This window comes from Anas platyrhynchos, chromosome 4 (genome assembly GCF_047663525.1).
Source record: "Anas platyrhynchos isolate ZD024472 breed Pekin duck chromosome 4, IASCAAS_PekinDuck_T2T, whole genome shotgun sequence".
NCBI classification, from domain to species: Eukaryota; Metazoa; Chordata; class Aves; order Anseriformes; family Anatidae; genus Anas; species Anas platyrhynchos.
In genome coordinates this window covers 58,560,910-58,584,109 of record NC_092590.1, presented here as the reverse complement: position 1 = coordinate 58,584,109, position 23,200 = coordinate 58,560,910, and the positions used below count along the sequence as shown (strand labels likewise).

Here is a 23,200-nt window from a genome sequence, read left to right as displayed (position 1 = left end):
TTTTCTTTTTCAGCTGGGTAAAGTACAGGCCAGTTTCATTTCTTTTATGTATTTTGACCTTAATGTGAGGATATTGATATTTCACTGAACTACAGCCTATGGTATGCTGATGAATGGGAATATTTAGAGGTTTAGAGCTGTGAGCCTCTATGTATTTGCTGACTGTTCCAAAAACTGATGTTGTGTATGTGTAGGATCCAGAGAAAAAATATATGCCATTGCCCATCATTTACTTCAGGAAAACTGAGAAAGGAGAAAAAGCATGTAAGTTATTTGTTTGTCCTGTCATAGACATAAACATGGTATCTTTAGGCATCTACCTTTCTTGAAGCTGAATGCTACTCTAAAAACATAACTTTTACTTACAGGTTGAAAAAGAATACAGTCGTGACTGTTGACCTCATTCAGACAGACAGACATTCTATTCAAAGTTGTCAGCCGATTCCAACTGAGTGGGTACAAAATGTTAACTACAAAGGCAGTATATTCACTGTTGGGGACCAGATACTGAAGATAACAATATTGATTATGATATACTAAGACTATCACTCAAAACAAACAAACAAACAACAACTACAAAAACAGGAAAAAAGGAAGAAAAAAAAAGCGGGGGGGGGGTGTGGGGGGTATGGAGGGGGGTGGATAGAGGACTCCTGAATGTTTTTAGTTAAATATTTTTTTTTTTTTCCTGGGTGTTTTACCACATCTATCCTTTAGTTCAGCTAAAAACAGTGTATACATGATTTTTTATTTGAAAAAGGCAATTTCAGATAATTTAACATTCCTTCTGATAACAAGTTTACAAACTTTATAAATTATATTTGATAACATGGCAATACTATAGAATAGGTCTTAAAATCAGCTGTGAGATAATTAACCAAAGGCACTATATTCATTCTAGTTATTCAAATGGCAACTTTATCTTGGCAAGAGCTGCATTACATTTTGTTGGAAGTCATGCTCAGTGGCTTTCCAACAACTTTTGTTGGAAATCAACATCCCAAAATAAAGCCAAAGAAACATGTTTGAAACATGGTTTCTTTAAAACTATGTAATTAATACTCCCTTAATTTATCAGTGTTTCTGATAGCAGGAGTTGGTTACGTTACCTGACGCGTACTCTTCATGATGTGGGAACTTGAGTTATCATGAACTAACAGCATAATTCTGAGATTTTGCACAAAAAACTGTGCAACAGTTTCAAGATACAAATACAAAGTTATTGCAAGAAAGAGCAATAAAAGATTAGAAGTAGATCAACTGCTGCCTGGTGAACTGCTAAGTTTTGGTAGTTCAGCTTTCTACCTAAGCTTTCAGTTTGGGTTAGAGTCTTGATTCTATCACTGATCAGTCTACAAAAATTGCATATATTGATTGGAGAATAATGGTAATACATTTGCATCTACTTGCTTAGCAGCTGGGGGAACTGGTTTTTCTTGGTACGTTATAGAGACATTGTTTTATTCATTTCTATCACATCAAGAAAATACTAAAATGATGACAAAATCAAAGCAATGAAATACATATAAGAGCTATCATTAAAAAATGGTATGGTACAATAAAGTATAGCCTATTGTTGGATTTGTGCAACAAAGCCCATTTAACCCAAAGTGAATATTTTTTCTTCTGCTGAGTATGTTCAAGATAAGTACCATATGGTGTTGAGTATCATACATATTTATTTTATGTAACATTTTGCATTTCAAACCTGCAGTAAATGCAAAAATGCAGTCATTTCAGGTAATGACATGAAGCAAACCAAAAGTCAATGGGAATACACACTGCTTCATAATGATAAAACCATGAGATAGTCTTAAGTACAAAACTGTACTTTATCTCTCACTCTGTAAGGTAAGTTCTACTGAGTAGTGCATACTGACTGAACTATTTCACTGGTTGGACTCATCTCAGACCGTACTGATACCTTCATTTTCAAAAAACTGAAAAACAGAGAATCACAGAATCACAGAATGGACAAGGCTGGAAGGAACCTCTGAAGATCAACTAGTCCAACCGTGTAGTTCTAATATAGACAGAATATAATATAATATCATAAAAAATATTTGGAAAAAAATATAAAACATTTTGTGATGTTATTAGCAATGTTAATGAATGTCATGCTACCCTGGTACTCTAAATATAATCTCCCTTCACTGTTTTTGTGCTACTAGATAAAGAATAAAAAAAAAAATAAAAAATGAAATAGTTGAGAGTCAATTATAAAAGTAGATAGGTAGACTGTGCTAAGAAAATGCAGGAAAATGTATCTGAATAGATTCTAGGACTGAAAAGACGGAAAGCATCTACGTCTTGCACCTTGTTGTAAAGGGAAGAAAGAAGTCCTTGTTAGTGATGTGACAGATGTCCTGGGCACATTTCAGGGTGGTACAGTGATTCTTTCCAGACACCAATGGCTTCAGGAGCTGAGGAGTGTGGGCAGTGTGTGTAAAACATCACCAGAAAATGGAGAGGATGCTATAAAAGTTTTTATGTAATAATTTCAGCTGTTTTATTGAGAGTTGTTTATATTGATTTGGGCAGTGAATATCTATTACTAGCAATAGGACTAATGACTCAGACTTTGTTTGTTCAGACATTAACTGGAAATGTTTTAATATTTGTAAATAACAGTCAACATTAAGTTAGAATACATATACTAACACTTTAAGAATTTACTGTGATACTGTAACAATAAATTCTTGGCTTCACTTATGAGATGTTTTTCGATTTTTGTACTAAGATTTTTAGTTTAACATTTTACATAAATAGAAGAACATTGAGATTATCATCTTTAGATTACACATTAAAAAGGTCTAATGCAGTGGTGTATTGGGTTTATGTGGAAAGGTTTTGGTAGCAAGGGGGCTGCAGGGCTGGCTTCTGTGAGAAGAGTCCAGAAGCTGCCCCATGTTAGATCAGAGCCAGTTCCAGCCTGCTCCAAAAGGGACCCACCGCTGTCCAGAGCTGAGCCAATAAGGTGTCTTTAGCTTGCTTTTAGATTCTCACTGCTCTGCGCTGTTAGTAATAGGCAATATGTTATTTTAATCTCCCTATGTGCAGCCTGTTTTGCCCATGACAACAATTGGTGAGTGATCTCCCTGTACTCATTTCAACCTCAGCCCTTTTTTTTTATTATTATTTTTTTTAAATCATATTTTATCCCCTGCAGTAGGAGGTGGGGGAGTGAGAGAGTGAGAGAGTGGTTGTGGTGGAGTTCAGGTTTTCAGCTGCGTAAAACCACCACAGGTGAATCATGATATATAAATATTCACCTCTTCAACTGTCATATGCTGAATTTTATCTACATCCTGCCATTTGCAAGGATTGCTCTACAAAACTTATTAAATATGACTAGATGTCTCTGTGACCTATACAGAAGTTTTAATATCATTTGAACCCCTCATACAAAAGGAAATGGGGATATTGAAAATACCGAATAAAACAAATATCATTTTTTGAAGTTTTGGGAAGATGAAAAACTATAATGAGTTTCAACTAAAGTGAAGAAGATTCCCTAAACAAAATGAGAAGATGGGCTGTCAGCTTTGCCAGCTGATCATTTGCACCTGTCTGAAAATATGTTGATACAGATGGCAGTTAATGCAACATTTGGCTGTATTATATGTTGACTGCAATAAAACATTTTCTTCGTGACATCAAGTTAATAGCTTCATTGCATTTGAGATAAGGGCCATAATGCTAAAGAAATTAATTTACATTAAAAACAAAACAAAACAAAACAAACCTATCTCTATATATCTTTCCTTTACTGGAGATCACAAAGCATTCATCAGTCATCAAAATGCAGACACTATATAAGGCTACTAAGGATGACTACTTCATGTATCAGGAAAGCCTTGGTTTTCCATGCAAACAACTTATTACATAATTGTAAGATAGAAAAGCAGCATAACTTTAAGTTTTGATTTATTTTTATTTTATTTTATTTTATTTTATTTTATTTTATTTTATTTTATTAATTTTTCTTGATTGTACTGGGCCTGGTTGGGATGGAATTAATATTCTTCATAGTAGTCTATTTGGTGCTGTGTTTTATGTTTGTGATCAAAACAGTATTGATAACACACCAGTGTTTTAACAGTTGTTGTTGAACTGTGCTTACATCGTAAACGCTGTTTGGTTCTCACTCCAGCCCCCAACACAGGCTACACTCTGAGGATGGGCAAGAGGCTGGGAGGAGACATAGTTGGGACGGGTGACCCAAACTACCCAAAGGTTCTATACCATTTGTTGTCATGCCCAGTAATAAGACTTGGGGGTGGGAGGAGTGCAGGTGGCGAACTAAGAAGGCTGCTTTTCCAACGTAGCCTTTCCTCAGACACTAGTCAGAAATCAATCTGCTGGTAGCAGGTAGTGAGTGATTATCTTTACATTTCTTGTTTGTCTGTTCATTTTTATTTTTTTCTGCACTTATTAAAATGTCTTTATCTCAACCCATGACTTTTCTTGCTTTTGCCCTTCTGATTCCATCCTCCCATTCTTCTGGAATAGGTGGTTGACTGAATGGTTGGTAGATATTTAGTTGTTATGAAATTAAAAAAAAAAAAAAAGAAATAGCTACATGTTAAGTTAGAATATAAAGTGCAAAATTATAATCTTTGAAAATTATGAAATACAGAGCAAATGCCTAATGGGTATATACAGTGTGGTAAATAATTGTATCATCAATTTAATATATTGCAGTGAGTAATAAGGTAGTATGCACTAACTAGAAAAGATACCATATATTCTGTTTTTTCCAACTTTATTCCCTCAGTTCTTCCTATTATTGCCTCAGCCAAAATTTTAAATGAGAAGAGGAAAATGCTCTCTACAGCAGAGCTGAAAGTCAATTGTTTCAACTTTGTTTTTAAACTCTGATGTAATACCTTGTATGAGAAAATGATTTGTTTAATTTCATATATTTAAGTTAGTTATATGACGCTAGTGGAGCTCAGTATAACATATTCAGTAGCCCAGCAAAAATCAATACAAGTTCAAGAAATGTATGAAGAATTCTATCCCTCTCTATCAAATTGAAGAAAAGTACAAATACAATTTTCTCTTGGATTAATCCAGGTATTTTCTTTCTCTGTCTGAAGTTCCTAAGTCCTGATCCATAATTTGCTAAATCAGTGACTTCCTTTTAAAAATCTTTGAACTACTTCTCCCCTTATGCAACTTCTCTCCTGAAGTAAACCTAGTGGATGCATAACACATAATGGCAGTTCTTCTTCTAACAACTGTTTCATGTGTCATATGTCAGAAAAATCTTCTTTTATACATTGCTTCCTATGTTAACAGGTAAGAATAACAATAAATCAAGTCTCAGTTTTGCAGTAAATTAAATCAACAAAGGAGTGCTAATTCCTTTGAATTCTAGAGATTCTAGGGCTTGTTTATTCTAATTTGACTGGTGAGGTAGTGTTAATTGGTAACTGGGTGAAAAGTTTGAACACGGTAGGATTAAAAGCAATGTATTCTCAATCTGTTTACAGATAATTTATAGGTTATTTTTTCCTTCAAGAAAATGTTGCTTGATCAGAAAATTATGCCTAATCAAAATTGAAATTGAAACTTCTCAGGAGAATTACAATTAAACTTTAATTAAGTTTCAAAGAGGTAAAGATGAGTCCATATGGACTCATAAACCATCTTTTATGGTTTAAATGGTTTAAATATGCAGTTCTCCCCATCACTTTTAAAATATTGAATCATTGAGCTACTGGCGATGTAGCATGTAGCAAGCATGTTTTATCATTTATAAGTATTTTAGGACAAGGTTTCTTCTTTGGTTCAGAACTGAAATGGCTGTGAGTTCCCCCAAACTTCTGACTGCAGAAAAGCAATTTCTGAACAAACCATATTGTATGCTTTCATATGGACTTTGTGCCTGTGGTAACAACCTTCTAGGCCTGACCATTCAGCCAGTTTTCAACCCTCCTCGCTGTCCACTAATCTAACTCATACTTTGTCAGTTTGTCAATGAGGAAGGCCAAAGACTTTACTAAGTCAAAGTGAGTAACATCCACTGTCTTCCCTTTGTTCACTAAGCTAGTCACCTCAGAAGTCTACCAGCTTAATTAAAAAGTTTTTCTCCTTTCTTTGTAAATCCATGCTGACTACTCACAATCACCTTCTTGTCCTTCACATACATGGAAATACTTTCCATCAGGGTTATCTCTAACACTTTCCCAAGAACTGAGGTGAGGTTGTCTGGCCTGCAATTCTGTGCATCTTCCTTCTTGTGTAGGAAGAAGAGAGATGGGACTGATGTTTGCTTTCTTCCAGTGTTCTGGAATCTCTCCCAGTCACCATGGTCTTTCCAAGGTAATTGGGGTGACCTCACAATAACATCTGCCAGCCTCCTCAGCACTTGGGCCTGTCAAGCCGCTTGGATTTGCAAACATCCAGTTCATTTAAGGTTCCTTAATCTAGTCCTCTTCTACCAAGGATTTCTAACCTAAACCTCCCTTGGTACAACTTGACTCTCTTCCCTTTTGTCCTATCACTAGTTATTTGCAAGAAGTGTCTGAACCTCAGCTCACCACTATTTCCTTTCAGGTGGTTGTAGAGAGCAATAAGGTCTTCCCTGAGCGTCCTCTTCTCCAGATTAAACAACCCCAGTTCCCCCAGCTGCTCCTCATGGGACTTGGGTTCCAGGCCTTTCACCAGCTTCATAGCCCTTCTTTGGACATGCTCCAGGGTCTCAACGTCCTCCTGACATCAAGGGGCCCAAAACAGAACACAGTACTCGGGATGTGGCCTCACCAGAGCGTGATCACCTCCCTGTTCCTGTTGGTTACACTATTCCTGATACAAGCCAGGTTGCCGTTGGCCTTCTTGGCCACCTGGGCACACTGCCAGCTCATGTTCAGGCAAGCATTGACCAACACCATCAGATCCTTTTCCTCTGCACAGCTTTCCAGCCACTCTGCCCCAAGCCTGTAGCATTGCATGGGGTTGTTGTGACCAAAGTGCAGGACCTGGCACTTAGACATGTTGAATCTCATCCCACTGGCCTCTGTCCATTGATCCAACCTGTCCAGGTCCCTCTGCAGGGCCTTCCTACCCTCCCACAGCTCAACACTTCCACCCAACTTGGTGTTGTCTGCAAACTTACTGAGGGTGCACTCAATTCCCTCATTTAAATCATTGATAAAGATATTAAAGATCATGGACCCCAATACTGATCCCTGGGGAACAAATTTCCCTGGGGAATATCAAACAATTTCCCTGGATTGCTCTTTTTCTCCCATGGCATTCTTCCAAACAGATCTCTGAAGAGGTTGAAGTCAGCACTCCTCAAATCCAGAGCTGGGTTCCTGTTTTTTATGCTGCTCCCTTCTGTTATTATCCTGAGCTTCATCTCATTGTTCATATAATATAGCCTATATGGTATGTTTACATCCCACCTGTTTTGAAGTTCATTTATTTATTATTTTAAACTATTCTCTATAATGGAATAATAATAATTATTATTTTTACTTCACATTTTATTCATAAAATTAATATTCAGACAGCTTTATCTGTTTGATTAAATCCGCTTTCAGATTTTTAAGGCTTTATCAGAATCTTAAAAATGTAGCAGTCAGAGCTGGGCTGTGATTAATCAGTAAGAGTTTCAAAGTAAACACTTTTTTTTTTTTTTTTTTTTTTTTTTTTCAGAAAAAGAAAAGTAATTGAGAGAAGTTAATTCAAGTGGAAGTAGGACAGTATTTTAGATTGCCTAGTGACTGGTATAAGACACAACATAAACAGCCTAATAATAAACTAAGTTTGAAAATGATTATCAGAAATATGATAGACATTCTGAAGGTGTTTTTAAACTTAGAAACAAACACTTGAGTTAAGTATTTGTTTTTTTCAAACATAATAAAATCACTCATGTCTACTAAAAATCTGATTGATTTTCTTTTTTCCTCTCAGAGTATAAGTAGTGTGGAAATCCTGGTCTGATTTCTATGAATGCTTACCACTGATATCAATGGAACCAAGATTTTAACTTCTCAGTCTAACTCTGAAGCTGTAGTTAACCACTAAGTCGTGTAGACAGTGAGGTTATACTAAATACACTACCTTATATTTTCCACTAAAAAAATATTCTTCATTTCTTATCTTATCCATTTCATGTACTTCTTGAGGGCCACTGAGCTGGTTTTGACTCTGGGCCACTGGTTTATTTCACTTCTGCAAGTATCCCAGTTCATAGTGCTGTTTACATAATAATGAAGAGATTCTTTAGTGAGATCATGGCTGCAACCAAAGCCTAGGTTAGTCATACAATGAAAATGGTTTGAAAAGAGAATCTTGGAAAATCTAATCAAAAGAAAGTTCTGGAAGATGATTTTTTTTTTTTTATTTTTGAGGACTCTACTGTCCTTTTAGTTCAAAACTGCACAAATAGGAGGGATTGGTGGTACTAGTTACTATGCATTTATTAAATTTTTATGGACTCTTTCTTTGCTTTGGCTTCAGCACAAATAAAATATGCAGGGTGAATTTTTCAGTACCAGGCATTCCTCATATGTTTCCTACTCTGTTCCAGACTTTTTATAATTTTTTTTTTTTTTTTAAAGAAATGAGACTAGTGAAACTATATTGTCTTGGTTATTGTTTTCTGACAGCTTCTCAGTATTTCATGACATTTACATGTTTGGTGGTTTTACTCAGTTGGTTAACTGATCTCCACCACGGCTGCTCTCTCATTCCTTACTCTCCCAGATGTTGTTGTGCAGCAGTTTTTTTCCCTTTCTTAAATCTGTTCTCACAGAGGCAAACAACATTGCTTATTGGTTTGGCTGTGGGCAGCAGCGGGTCCCTTTGGAGCCATCTGATACTGGGCCTTATCTAACAGGGGGCAGCTTCTCACAGAGCCCACCTTCACAACCTCCCTGCTACCAAGTTCTTGTCATGTAAACCCAAATACAACATATCATCTACGGTCTTGTGAAAGATACTTGACGTTTAACAATGAATGTAGATTTTAATTTGAACATTTTTTTCTAGCTTTGAAGACTGAAGAAAAAAAAAAGTTTATTGTTATTGAAAGACTTCCTTTTATTTTTTACTAGTACTCAAAAACCAGGGAGAAGAAAGCTTTCAATTTCAAATGTAATGGGAGGAAAAAGACCACTAGAACATAAATAAATAAATAAATAAATAAAGAAAGAAAGAAAGAAAGAAAGAAAGAAAGAAAGGGACAAGATATCTGTGGTTGCTTATAAAGAAAGGAGTTGAGCAAAGTTGAACTTATTGTTAAAAACACTAGGAGCATTTAGGAGAGAACAAACTATATAGTTATAACAAGAGACTGAGACTGGGAACCAAGGCCAGAAGGTAAGAGAACTGGAAACATGAGAGAGAATGAGCAGGAGATAAATGGATTCTTTGGGGGAACTACAGATGTTAATATTATATAACACCCTTTTCACACCAGTAGGGTGAAGCTAGTCACCTCAGGAAACAGAGGAGTCATGGAAGGCTAAACACTATACCAGAAAAAAAAAGAGTAGAACCTAAGATATATATTCGATACTATTACAACTGATGTGACTTTGTATGGAACTATTTTTTTTTCTCTATATTAAATATGTCTGTACTAATAATGATTAGGCTGTTAATATTCAGTTATTTTAATATGTTTGGGTTGATCAACGTGGTTTGTTTTTGTACTGGGTCTGGCTGGAATATTAACTTTCCCTGCAGCAGCCCATACAGTGCTGTGCTCTGCACTTGTAGTTGGAACAGCAGTGTTATCACACCAGTGTTGTGTCTACTGCTGAGCAGCAGTGGCACAGCATCGGGCCTCTCTCTAACCCTCCTAGGGGGTGGGCAAAAAGTGAGGAGAGAAACATCACTAGGGCAGCTGACCTAAACCAACCAAAGGGATATTCCATACCATGCGACGTCACACTCAGCAATAAAAGGTGGAAACAGGAAGAAGAGGGGAAGGGTGGGCTCTCGTTGTGAAAACATCGGTCCTCCTCCCGAACACCGGCTACGTGCGTTGAGGCCCTGCTTCAAGGACGTGGTCAATCATCGCTCATTTGTGGGAAGTAGAGAGTAATTTCTTTCCTCTGCACTTCCACATAGCCTTTATTTATTTTATTTGTTTGTTTTCCTCCCTTCTTTTTATTTTCCCTTTCCCCCTCCCTTTTCCCCTCTCCCTTTTTATTTCCCTTTAGTTAAATTGTTTAGTTCATAATAATCTTTATTTAATTATTATTATTATTTCCCTTTAATTAAATTATCCTTATCTCAACCCGTGAGTTGTTCTTTGCTTTACTTCTCCCCCTCCTCATCTAAAAAGAGGGAGAGTGAGAGAGCAGTTGTGGGGTTTAGCTGCCCGGCACGGTAAAACCACCACAGCTTTCCTGTGCCCATGACCAAGATTTTGACCATAAAAAATAGATGAGATTAAAATATTGCTAAAAAGTTTTTCACTGTTTTTCACAGTTTTTCATGGACTAAAAATTCATTGCTCATTATCTCTTTCTTTTTAGTTTGTTTGTATTTGATTTTTTTTCCTGTGGTCTTCATTGAAAAGGATAGCTCAGACTCATTCAGTGAGACAAATAGAGCTTTTGGGAGCTAAAAGTTTGATAAAGTCTAAATACATGCATATGTAAATCACGGGTATGTTCTACACCCACAATACCAACAATAGTTGGTTTATTCCAACTATTTCTGTCTACAATACTATTCTTGAAGGCTATTTCATTTTAAAGCTATAAGGTATATGCTCAAAATCAATCTAGATATTTCTCTGAATCATTCTATAAACTGGGTTAGGGGTGAGAAGAGTTGTGAACTACCACTGTAGATATAACGACCTAGCTAAATGCATTACTAATTACAAATCTGAAGAAAAACCTTGCAGATATATTCAATGTTTATGTTTATTTCAGCATGTTTCAGGAGCTGACAATTAAAGCTGCTACAATTAGAAAGACAATTGGCAAAAATTTGTAACATTCATGAGAATTTCAAAGAAGTTGTGCACTCAGATGCACTCAAGCAGGAAAAATTAAAGTTTTATTTTCCATTTCTTTATTCAATAGATTGGCTGATAGAAACTGCTGCATAATAAAGTAAGTTATTCCTCCATGAACACAATTATTGCAACATCTAATGAAGGAATGCTCCTATACTTTCACTGCAAACATTTTTCAGACGTCCAGGTTAGCTCCTACAATTGCAGTAGACTAAAAAGGGTTTCTAATTTACTTACTTTGGAGGAATTACAGCTTTCTTTGCTTTCCACATTTTTATTGACAAAAATGAATATGCCCAGACTGGAAAGAAATACTTTTTTTTCTATTCACCCTTTTTTTTCTTAGGTGACAGTAGAAAAACATTTAACTTGTATTTAAGTTTTAACTATTTAACTTAACTTTATATTTAATTTTTATTTAATGAGCCTTTTCATACAGAATCATAGAATATCCCGAGTTGGAAGGGACCCTTAAGGATCATCAAGTCCAACTCCTGGCACCGCACAGGTCTGCCCAAAAGTTTAGACCGTGTGACTAAATGCACAGTCCAATCACTTTTTAAATTCAGACAGGCTTGGTGCAGTGACTACGTCCCTGGGGAGCCTGTTCCAGTGTGCAACCACCCTCTCGGTGAAGAACCTCTTCCTGATGTCCAGCCTAAACTTCCCCTGCCTCAGCTTAACACCATTCCTGTGGGTCCTATCACTGGTGTTTACAGAGAATAGGTCACCTGCCTCTCCACTCCCCCTCGCGAGGATGTTGTAGACTGCAATGAGTCCCCACTCAGCCTCGTCTTCTCCAGGCTGAACAGGCCCAGTGCCCACAGCTGCTCCTCATACGTCTTCCCCTCCAGGCCCTTCACCATCTTCGTTGCCCTCCTCTGGACACTCTCCAACAGTTTAATGTCCTTCTTGTACTGTGGTGCCCAGAACTGCACACAGTACTTGAGGTGAGGTCAGACCAGCACAGAGTAGAGTGGGACAATCACCTCCCTTGACCGACTAGCGATGCTGTGCTTGATGCATCCCAGGATACAGTTGGCCTTCCTGGCTGCCAGGGCACACTACTGGCTCATATTCAACTTGCTGTCTAGTCTTCATACACAAACCATAGCTTTTCATGCCAGGAGAAAAAACAACACATTTACTTGGAAAAGTAAAGTGCAGTGTCTGCTATGTTGGATAAAAGAGATAAGGCAGTATTGCTTTTCAATGACTTTAAAGGCTTCCATGAGACCTAGTAAAGAGGGAACGGGGTGGGTTAATTGCAAAGGAAAACATTCTGTGCTAATAAAAAATTGAGTAACTACAATGATTTCAATGTTTTTTAGTTCACCACTGAAATTCTACCTGCACATGGCAGGGTCCAGCAGGAGGGAAATCAATGTCTTAGCTAAAATCTACATGTAAGGGAAGAATTTAAATAGCTCAGCAAAAAAAGGCCATTTAGTAGCATCCAATTCCTAGCATGGTTCAGACCAGGGATGATTTCATAGCTTGGTTGTAAAATATGCACAATCAAAATACAATTTTATTTTAATTTAAAGGAGGAAGTAAATTACTTGATTGTGCCATATATATTGAAGATATATGCGAGCCTCCAAAAACATATTTTTAAAACATTTTTGAGAATTTGGCTCACAATTGATCAAATTAATGTAAGGTGCATCTTCATGCTAAATTTACTGTTTTAATGCTTTACTTAATGCTTTACAATTATGTGTTTGATTCAGTTCATAGATGTGCCATTTAAGATGTCTTAAGGTTTTTGAGACACCTGTGTGGGAATGGCTAATCTGACACAAAATCTACAGGAAGCCCTTGCCGTTTTGGACCATTAGGTCCAAATAGGCTGGACCATTAGGACCATTAGGTCCTAATATCCTGTTCAGGGTATTGAACAACATCTCAGATGGTACTAGATGTCTGTGATTGAGTGTTTCCTACTAAATTATACTTTTGATAATACAATCATTATCCTTTTGATAATACAATTATTAGTGTACCATCCAGTTGATCTGATATTTATGTCCTCTTATTGGAATATCTCCTTAGATCCCATTAATATATTGACCAGCAGATCATGGTAGGGTCTTGGATAGCACATATAGACACCTAATTGAGGTGTCTTAATCTGGATCCAAATAACAAGTGTACTGTTTTATATGGTTGTATACCACTGTATACAGAACTGTTTTACTCATTCCAGTATATGTTATTAGCTCACAGTGAATTCAAGCTAATGTGACTTCTTGTAAGGTACAATTAGAAGTTTAAAGTTACATGAGCTTACATTTTCTGTGTGTACCAGTATAGGAGATACAACTTCAGCTGCTGAAGCTGTAACAACTTCAATGTGAGTCAGTACTCTTAGTGTTCTCAAAACAGCCTGTAAATAGGACACCAATGGTTTTATATTGGCCTTCTGTGCAAAGCAGAATTTCAGAAAATAGAAATACTTATCACTTTCATAGTGAAAAAATTTATGCTAGAATCTTAGGACAGTTGCAAATGGTAATTAATGAATCATCTAGTTCTTGCAAGCTTTTCATCTAACCACTAGTCAATACTCTCTCCTAGAGAAAGTAATTTGTGGATTTTTGTGAATTCATTTCAAGTCCCCACAACAGGATTCCAATAACAGCTACTCAGATATAATTTGAAAGGAATTCCATTGAGAATTACACATTTCTTTTGTTTAATGGTTCATCTGTGTGCTTTTGACTTTTATGCTGAACAATGAAATAGAGATAATACAGAGTCATAGCATGGTAGTCCACACTGTGCAGCTGCACTGCATAAAAAGTTGTTACTAACAGTAATTATTTTTATGAAGAAAGAAGCTTGTCCTTTGACAGTTGCATTGATATATAGCCTAGACACAGACAAGCAAAACAGAAACTGAATACAAAAAAGTCTTCCTGAGCCAAAACTGTTTGAAGTCAGCAAATGAAGACTAGTTTTCCCTTTATAAAATTGCTTTTATAAAGATCTGCAGAATCTACAGCATTGGGTGTCTTGCACTTCATTATGTTTTCATGACACGAGAACATGTTTTCAGATTCTTGGACATGTTTTCAAAACATTGATAGAACTGAATACTGGTACCTACACCAGTTACTTATGCCAGGACAGACTCACGAGTAGATCAACAACTTTTATTAGGGCAGCTAATAGGAAATAACAGGAAATAAATTGTAGGGCAGCTAATAGGGAAGAAAAATAATTATTTGTTAGGAGACACAATATGGCACCATAGATTGATATAGGCCTCACAGATCCTAAAAATAGAGGTTAACATAGAGACTTGGCTCCAGAAGTGCATGTCACGGAAAAGCAACATTGCATTAAACATTTTGTTATGGACAACATAAGATGTGCCGGGAACACACCTTACATGTAAAGCTAAGAATTTATTGTTAATTTAATTAAAGTCTTATCTGCATAATCAAAATATAACAAGCAGTTATTATTAGTCCAGTTATAACAACAGCAGCACTCATACTCTGAAGTGTCTAGCAAACACAGAAAAAAAATCAATAATAATGCAGTCAGAGTTGCCAAATGAAATCTTCCTAGCATCTATATGTTTTATTTGGTGTCATTTCCCTCTTTTAGTGTATGTTTGGGCTCTAAGACCATGGGCAACAACCCTTCTTCAGCAAAGTGGAGCAGGAGGTTCAGAGTCAGAGTTCATCACCAGAAATCTGATAATCATAGAATCATAGAATATCCTGAGTTGGAAGGGACCCTTAAGGATCATCAAGTCCAACTCTTGACACCGCACAGGTCTACCCAAAAGTTCAGACCATGTGACTAAGTGCACAGTCCAATCTCTTCTTAAATTCAGACAGGCTCGGTGCAGTGACCACTTCCCTGGGGAGCCTGTTCCAGTGTGCAACCACCCTCTCTGTGAAGAACCCCCTCCTGATGTCAAGCCTAAATTTCCCCTGCCTCAGCTTAACCCCGTTCCCACGGGTCCTGTCACTGGTGTTAATGGAGAAAAGGTCTCCTGCCTCTCGACACCCCCTTACGAGGAAGTTGTAGACTGCGATTAGGTCTCCCCTCAGCCTCCTCTTCTGCAGGCTGAACAGGCCCAGTGCCCTCAGCCGTTCCTTGTACGTCTTCCCCTCCAGGCCTTTCACCATCTTCGTAGCCCTCCTCTGGACACTCTCCAACAGTTTCATGTCCTTTTTATACTGTGGTGCCCAGAACTGCACACAGTACTCGAGGTGAGGCCGCACCAGCGCAGAGTAGAGCAGGACAATCACCTCCCTCGACCTACTAGCGATGCCGTGCTTGATGCACCCCAGGACACAGTTGGCCCTCCTGGCTGCCAGGGCACACTGCTGGCTCATATTCAACTTGTTGTCTACCACGACCCCCAGATCCCTCTCTTCTAGGCTGCTCTCCAGCGTCTCATCGCCCAGTCTGTACGTGCAGCCAGGGTTTCCCCGTCCCAGGTGCAGGACCCGGCACTTGCTCTTATTGAACTTCATGCGGTTGGCGATCGCCCAGCTCTCCAACCTATCCAGATCCCTCTGCAAGGCCTTTCCACCCTCATTCGAGTCCACAACTCCTCCAAGTTTGGTGTCATCAGCAAACTTGCTCAAAATACCTTCTATTCCTACATCCAGATCATTTATAAAAATATTGAAAAGTGCCGGTCCTTAAATGGAGCCTTGAGGGACCCCACTGGTGACCGCCCGCCAGCCTGACGCAGCCCCATTCACCATAACCCTTTGGGCCCTGCCCGTTAGCCAATTGCTCACCCATCGTATGATGTTTTTATTTAGCTGTATGGTGGACATTTTGTCCAGTAGGATCCTATGGGAAACCGTGTCAAAAGCCTTGCTGAAGTCCAAAAAAATCACATCAGCTGGTTTCCCTTGGTCCACCATACGGGTGATCTTATCATAAAAGGAAATCAGGTTAGTTAGGCAGGACCTACCCTTCACAAACCCATGCTGGCTGGGACCAATGACTGCTTTGTCCCCCAGGTTGAGGCGCACCTGGGGGACAAATAATGGTGGTGGGGAACTTTTATTTTTGGTTTTGATTCACTTTATATAGTAAGGTGCCTTATATTCAGTTCCCAGCTAAGTTTTGTCCATTGTCTCTTAGATAGGAGTTAAACAACAGACTGTCCTAGCACGGCTTAACATGTATGTACCTTGGTGGCTACATAGATTTGTTGTGGTTTTGTTTAGAAGGCTAAGTTTAATAAATAAATACATACATACATACATACATAAATAAATAAATTAGGCCATCTGCTAGACAATTTTTACTAAAGTTGTAAGAAGCCAAAACCCCTTCAGTCCAAGATAAGCCCTGACAAGTTCTGATAGCTCAATACAAAGCTTGTGGAACATAAAATGGCAGAAATCTTATTTAATGGATCTTATTTATTTCCATGAAGTCAGTGGATAAAATTTGGTGGTTCAAGGGGATAATCCACAGCAGATGAAGAAAATTAGATATACCTAAAAAGTGATCTGCAAAAATTTATGTACTGAGCTGGCAAATAGAAAATGTGCTTGTACCCTCCTTGGGTACTAGGCTTTGTTTCTACACAGCGACATTATAAGTTACTGCTTAGACTGTTCTGCTAGGAAAGGCATAAGCCCAAGGTTCTCTATACTAGACTATACAGGTAAAGTTTAGTAACAATCAGATCTAAAATGTAATTAAGAGTCTAGGAGATTCCAGGAGTGTGTCAAGGATCATTTCTCATCACAGGTCATGAAGGAGCAAACAAGGGAAAGTGCCCCACTTGACCTTGTTTGCAAACTGTTTTCAGTGCCCCTGTTTGCAAACAGGGAAGAACTTGTGGGTGTGATGTAATAGTCAGAGGCTGCTTTGGGCACAGTGATAAAGAAATAAGAGAGTTTTTGATCATAGGTGAAGTAAGGAAGGTGGTTTTGAGAACCACTACCTTGGATTTCCAGAGGCCTATTTAGAGAGATAGTTGATAGAGTCTCTTGGGAGGTGGTTCTGAAAGGTAAAGGAGCCCAGAATGGTTGGGTTGTCTTCAGGAATGGATTCTAAGATTTTTAGAGCTATAGGAGAAGGCAATCTCAATGTCCCAAAAGTTGAACTGGTAGAGGAAAAGACCAGCCAGGCTGACCAGAGTTTCTTCAGGAATTCTGAAATAAAAAGGGTTTATGAGCTCTGGAAGAAGGGGCAGGAGGACTATATCAAGCTGTGCAGAGAGAAAATTAAAAGGACAAAGCCCAACTGGAACTCATTTTGGCTAGCATAAAAGACAATTAAAATGTTTTTATAAATACATCAACAGCAATAGGAGGATTAAGAAGAAGAATCCTTTATTGGATATCAGGGGAAATGTAGTGATGAAAGATGAAGATAAGGCTGAGGTAGTCAATACCCTATTTTTTTTAATTTTTATTTTTTTTCCTCAACCTTTATCAGAAAGACCAATTGTTCTCAGGGTACCCAGCCACCTGAGTTGGAAAATGGTGACAGGATTCAAGGGTACTGAAGAAGCTGGTGGAAACACTCAGCAAGCCACTTCAATAACTGACCAGCAATCCCGGCTGACAGGGGATATCCCAGTTGACTGGAGGTTAGTAAATATAACTCCAATCTAAAAGAAGAATAGGAAGGAGGATCCAGTGAATTATAGGACTGCCAGTCTTACTTCAGTCCCAGGGAAGGTTGTGGTGCAGATCATCTTGAGTACCATCACATGGTACATATGGGACCTTGAAGTGATCAGAAGTAGCCAGCATAGGTTTATGAAGGGCAGGTCCTGCCTGACTAACCTGATCTCCTTCTATGACAAAATGAATCACTTAGTAGATGAGGGGAATTATGTGGATAATTTTTATCATGATTCTGGTAAAGCATTTGACACTACACCACAGCATTCCCTAGGAGAAACTGTCTACTCATGGCTTGGACAGATGTACAGTTCAGTGGGTGAAGAACTGGCTGGATAGCTGGGCTCAAAGAGTCAGAGTGAATGGAATTCAATCCAGGCCATCACCAGTGGCATCCCCTAGGGGATCAGTCTTGTCAGTCTTATCAGATATATTGATATTGATATTGATCTTCCTCAGTAAATTTGCAGACAATACCAAGTTAGGCGGGACTGTCAAACTGCTTAAGGGTAGGAAAGGTTTGCAGAGGGATATGTATAGGCTAGATTCATGGGCCAAATCCAATCTCCTTTATCTCTCATATAGCATCACTGCTGTTTGTAAAGAAGACTTCTCAGAGTCTGAAATTTACTCTTCTGATCACTTAAAACTGCCATCTTAGGGCTACAACTTTTGGTATAAACTTATATGAACTTTTGATGTGGCATTTTTACCTACATATATGGTTTCTGTAAGTATTAAATTTATTCTTTTTTGTCTTTCTGTTGGCTCAAAACTTCTCCCAACTTCAAGTGCCTTAGGCTCTTAGGCTCTTATTTCTTCAACTCATGGAAAGACTACAGAAATTTTATTTTCCTATAAATGTCCTTTCACATTTGTTGATCACCATGGAATCTGATGAACAACTTTCCAATGTGGTAAACTATGCCACGTATTTTTTAAACCAAAAAGATATTGAAGGTTTCACATAAATACTTACATGTAGAAGCTTGTGCTGTCCTCTATTCTGATACACAATCTGCAACAGCAGCCGTGATCTGTGTACTATGAACTGCTCAAACACATCCTTTATTACTCTGATGCTGTTTCTGTCAGCTCTCATATACAATAATGTTTCAGAGGGTGCTTAGTTAAGCAGTCTTTCGTCTGTTTTCTTTAGAATCTTTTCCAGAAACAGCATTCCCAAGTCTGCAAGGACATTTAGAATCTCTTTTTGTAGTAAGAAACAAAAAGAAGAGTCTTCTTCCTGTGAAACTCAGTCTGAACCAGTTCTCTATGAAAAGATTTTGTGTATGTATGCAGAAGATTTTATTTGTGTAAGCAAAGAAAAACTGTGCATACATTCCCTTTCTATAGTAGAAGTTAGTTCTTGCTTGGAAGTAAAATAATTACTCGTGAGGCACCAATAGACACCATTTTAAATAATCATCAAAATGGGTAACAAAAATGAATTTTTCAGTCATAAAATAGAATAATTTTAGATGTGTTACTTGAACTGAATATCTGGTTGCATTGCCATCTGAAACTTCAGATCAGAGTACGCTCAGGCATGCATGGATAAGCAACTGAGCCAATGTCCCTGCAGCATGGAAAAAGGGAGAAAGATAATTATTACCCTTCACCTTATTTTGTTCTGAAAATGCATGCTATCACATCTATCAATGGCTGTTATTGACAATGTTACAGAACTTTGTAATAAAACCAGAGGGTTTGAATGATCTGAATAATTACTTCAGTTGATCAGGAAAGAGGGAAAAGCTATTTTTAAATAAACTGAGGAAATAATATGCTTTTAACATAAAAGTGCTAATCAGGGAAGAAAGAAGTGAGCTGCTTAAATGTTGGGACAGAACTGAGTAAAGAGCCTGGGAAACAATTCTCTCTCAAGCTGCAAGAAGAAGAACAACAACAAAAAAAAAATCATGCAAATCTGCTTGACTCACTCCAAATGCTTCTGACTAGAAGGGTTTATTAAGAATAAATCAGTGTTCTCATTCATATTATAACATGAAAAAGAATTAAATACCAGTGGAAAACAACCTGACATGCACACTGTGCTGGTTTTACCCTGCTATGCAGCTGAGCTCCACCACAACTGCTCACTCCCCCTCCTCAAATACAGAAGGGGAGAAAATAGAATGAAAAGGGCTCAAGGGTTGAGATAAGGACAGGGAGATCCCTCACCAGTTATCATCACAGGCAAAACAGACTCAGCATAGGGAAATTAATGTAGTTTATTGCCTGTATTTATTACATTTATATTAAACATTGGTTGCAGACTAGCACAATGAGAAAGTAAAAGCAAACTAAAAACACCTTCCGCCCATCCACCCTCTTCTACATCCTCCCCTCAAGTAACACAGGGAAACAGGGAATGGGGGTTTTGGTCAGTCCCTAATGCTTTGTCTCCTCTGCTCCTTCACGGTCACTCCCTGCCCCTGTTCCACGTGGGGTTCCTCCCATGGGATGCTGTCCTTCTTGAACTGAGCCTGCAAGGGCTGCCCACAGGCAGCAGCTCTTCAAGAACTGCTCCAACACGTGTCTGTACCATGGGGCCCATCCGTCAGGAGCAAACTGCTCCAGCATGGAGCAGAACTGCTGAGCAATCCTGCACAGGCAGCGGCTCCCCTCAGACCCCTGCTCCTGTGTGTGGGCTCCTCTCCACAGGCTGCAGCTCCGGTCCACGGCCTGTTGCTGCGGGGGCTCTCCGTGGGCCACAGCCTCCTCCAGGCCACATCCACCTCCTCCACCGGAGGTTCCTACACAGGCTGCAGCATGGAGATCTGCTCCATGTGGGACACATGGGCTGCAGGGGGACAGCCTGCTCCACCAGGGGCCTCTCCACTGGCTGCAGGGGAGCTTCTGCTCTGTGCCTAGAGCACCTCGGCCCTCCTTCTGCACTGACCTTGGTGTCTTCAGAGCTGTTTCTCTCACATTTTCTCATTCCTCTCTTTTCCAGCTGCTGTGGCACAGCAATTTTTTTACCCTCTCTTAAATTTGCTCTCTTAGGGGCACAAACAACATCACTCATTGGCTTGGCTCTGGCCAGCAGCAGGTCCCTGTTGGAGCCAGCTGGAACTGGTTCTGGTATGAGGCAGCTGCTGGATTCTTCTCTCGGAGGCCACTCCTGCAGTTACCCACTACCAAAACTTTGTGGTGTAAACCTAAAACACATACTTGCTATCAAATACCTTATATTATGATTAAAGATCATTGAACTTAAGACCTGTTACAACTGCCTGCATGAGCATTTGCAATATAAGCCCAATGAATACAATGTCTTGAATTCACCTAAACCATGGATATGAGAAAGTGTTATGGGGAACAATTCTAGTTCAAGCATTTATTTATTTATTTGATTATTTATTTATTTTACCCTAAGTTAGTAATATCTGACAAAAAAAGTACAAAGTAGTTTAAAAAAGATAATTTTGAATAAGAAAAAAAGAAGTGATGGGAAGCTTTCTATTGTGACCTATAAAATGCTAGTCCAGCTGTGAAGTTTCTGTGTTTTACATGGTTATTATTAGCTGCAGTCATTGATTCTGTGACAGCATTTGTGTTCCACAAGAATTTGACTTGTCCTCAGTGTTAAACTACTTAAAACCTTAAACTACTTAACTACTTGTTAAACCATATTTTAATTTTTCAGTAAGACATGCATGAATACATCAATAATCACCTTAGCTCTCAAAAAGAACACTTAAGGTGTTGTCAAGGAAGAGGCCTCAAACTAGTGGGAAACAGGCTTCTACTTAAAGCAATGAAAAATAAAAATTTATTTTAGAAATTTGCACACATACATCAAAACAAGCAAACAGAAAAACAAAACAAAACAAAACAAAAACAAACACACCACCACCACCACCACAACAAAACCTCAGTATAATTCCATAAGAACATAGCTTTTCCAATAGAATCATAAAAATTTTTGTGTGGAAATACTTAATTTCTGAATTTGATCCCATTAGTACTCAAGAATTTATACTTCCATACAGATTTTCTGCTAACACACACAAATGGATATGGATATTACTCTGGCAGGCAGCTAAGCATCACACAGTCTCTCACACACTCTCCCCAGATGGGATGGTAGAGAGAATCAGAAAGGTAAAAGTTCAAGAACTCATGGGTTGAGATAAAGACAGTTTAGTAGGTAAAACAAAAGCTGCATGCATAAGCAAAGAAAAGCAAGGAATTAAGTTGTGACTCCATCATTCTGAAGGTGACATTCTCACCACCACCACCACCCACCCTCTCCCTTCTTTACCACAGCTTTATTACTGAGCATGATATTATATGGTATGTATTACCTCTTTGGACCATTTGGGTCACCTGCCCTGTCTGTGTCTCCTTCCAACTTCTTGTACACCCCCAGCCTCCTTGCTGGCAGTACAGCACAAGAAGCAGAAAAGTCCTTGGCTCTTTGTAAGCACTGCTCTGCAGCAACTAAAAACATTGGAGTGTTATCACCAATCAAAAATCCCAAACACAGCAATGTGTGAGCCTCTACCAAGAAAATTAACTCCATCCCAGCCAAAACCATGACAATTACCAATGTGTTATTGTTAAAATAACTTATTATAAGAAATTGTTTCTAACATACTTGGACTTGTTTCTAACATGGACTTCATGAACAATATACTGCCCCTTCATACATTTGCTAAATCTATTTGAAGTATACTAGAAGTACTTTCACATAAGTGTATTGAGGCATGAAATAGAATCATGCATTTTTAAGCACACTGCTTTCTAACAAATTTGTTTCAGAATATGCACATAATTAGAGTCACAGCTCTGCATAGTAGTCAGCATTATACCATTACTTGCCAAACAGCGCTTTCTAAACAAAATGTGCATTCCGTTTCAAAATTTTACTTATGATCACTCAAAAAGAAGAGATATTTGCCAGAGACATTTTATTGATTAATATGACATCAGACTGATCAAAGAATCAAGTTGACAGTAAGATTGTTTTTTTCTCCATATAATTTGATTAAAAGAACAGAATTTTAGAAACAACTGAAACTGTGTCATTAAGGTGCTGCATTTGTCTTGTTCTGGCAATGTGAACTTATCAAGAGTTCAGTGTATTTTTTTTTTTCTGAAGCTCTGTTACACAGCAGATGGGATGTCTAACATCCTTTTCTATTTAAAACATGCAAGTTCTAATCAACAAGAGGGTTTGGAATGTTAAACCAGCCAGCCATAAGAAATGTGTCACACAGTTTGCTGTCATCCTAATTAATTAGATTGAATTATTTGTTGTCCCCAATGAACTCAGATGAGCTCAATGACTGATAATAGCTTCATTCTTTTCAGGGATTTTCCTTTAATTTTATTCACTTTGATTTAAGAGAGAAGGTTTAGAGGGGAAAAAACAACAACAACAACAACAACAAAAAACAACAAAACAAACAAACAAACAAAAACTGCCACTAAGTAGGGATATTCAGAAATATATACTTGTGACTTATTAATATGAGTGAACATTTGACCTATTACTAAGGTCATTTTAATTTTAAATCTTCCAGGCTAATGTTTCTTGAATAATTACTATTTCAGTAATTATCTTGCA

General features: G+C 38.1%; 1 long non-coding RNA gene across 1 annotated transcript in view; it reads right to left on the bottom strand.

The window, feature by feature from the left end:
• LOC119716932 (uncharacterized) overlaps nucleotides 1–22,062 on the bottom strand; it is a 63,748-nt gene extending 41,686 nt beyond the window's left edge. The window contains exon 1 of the long non-coding RNA XR_005265750.2: nucleotides 21,936–22,062. This is a non-coding gene — a long non-coding RNA (uncharacterized lncRNA). The remainder of the gene's footprint in view (nucleotides 1–21,935) is intronic.
• Nucleotides 22,063–23,200: the final 1,138 nt, after the last annotated feature.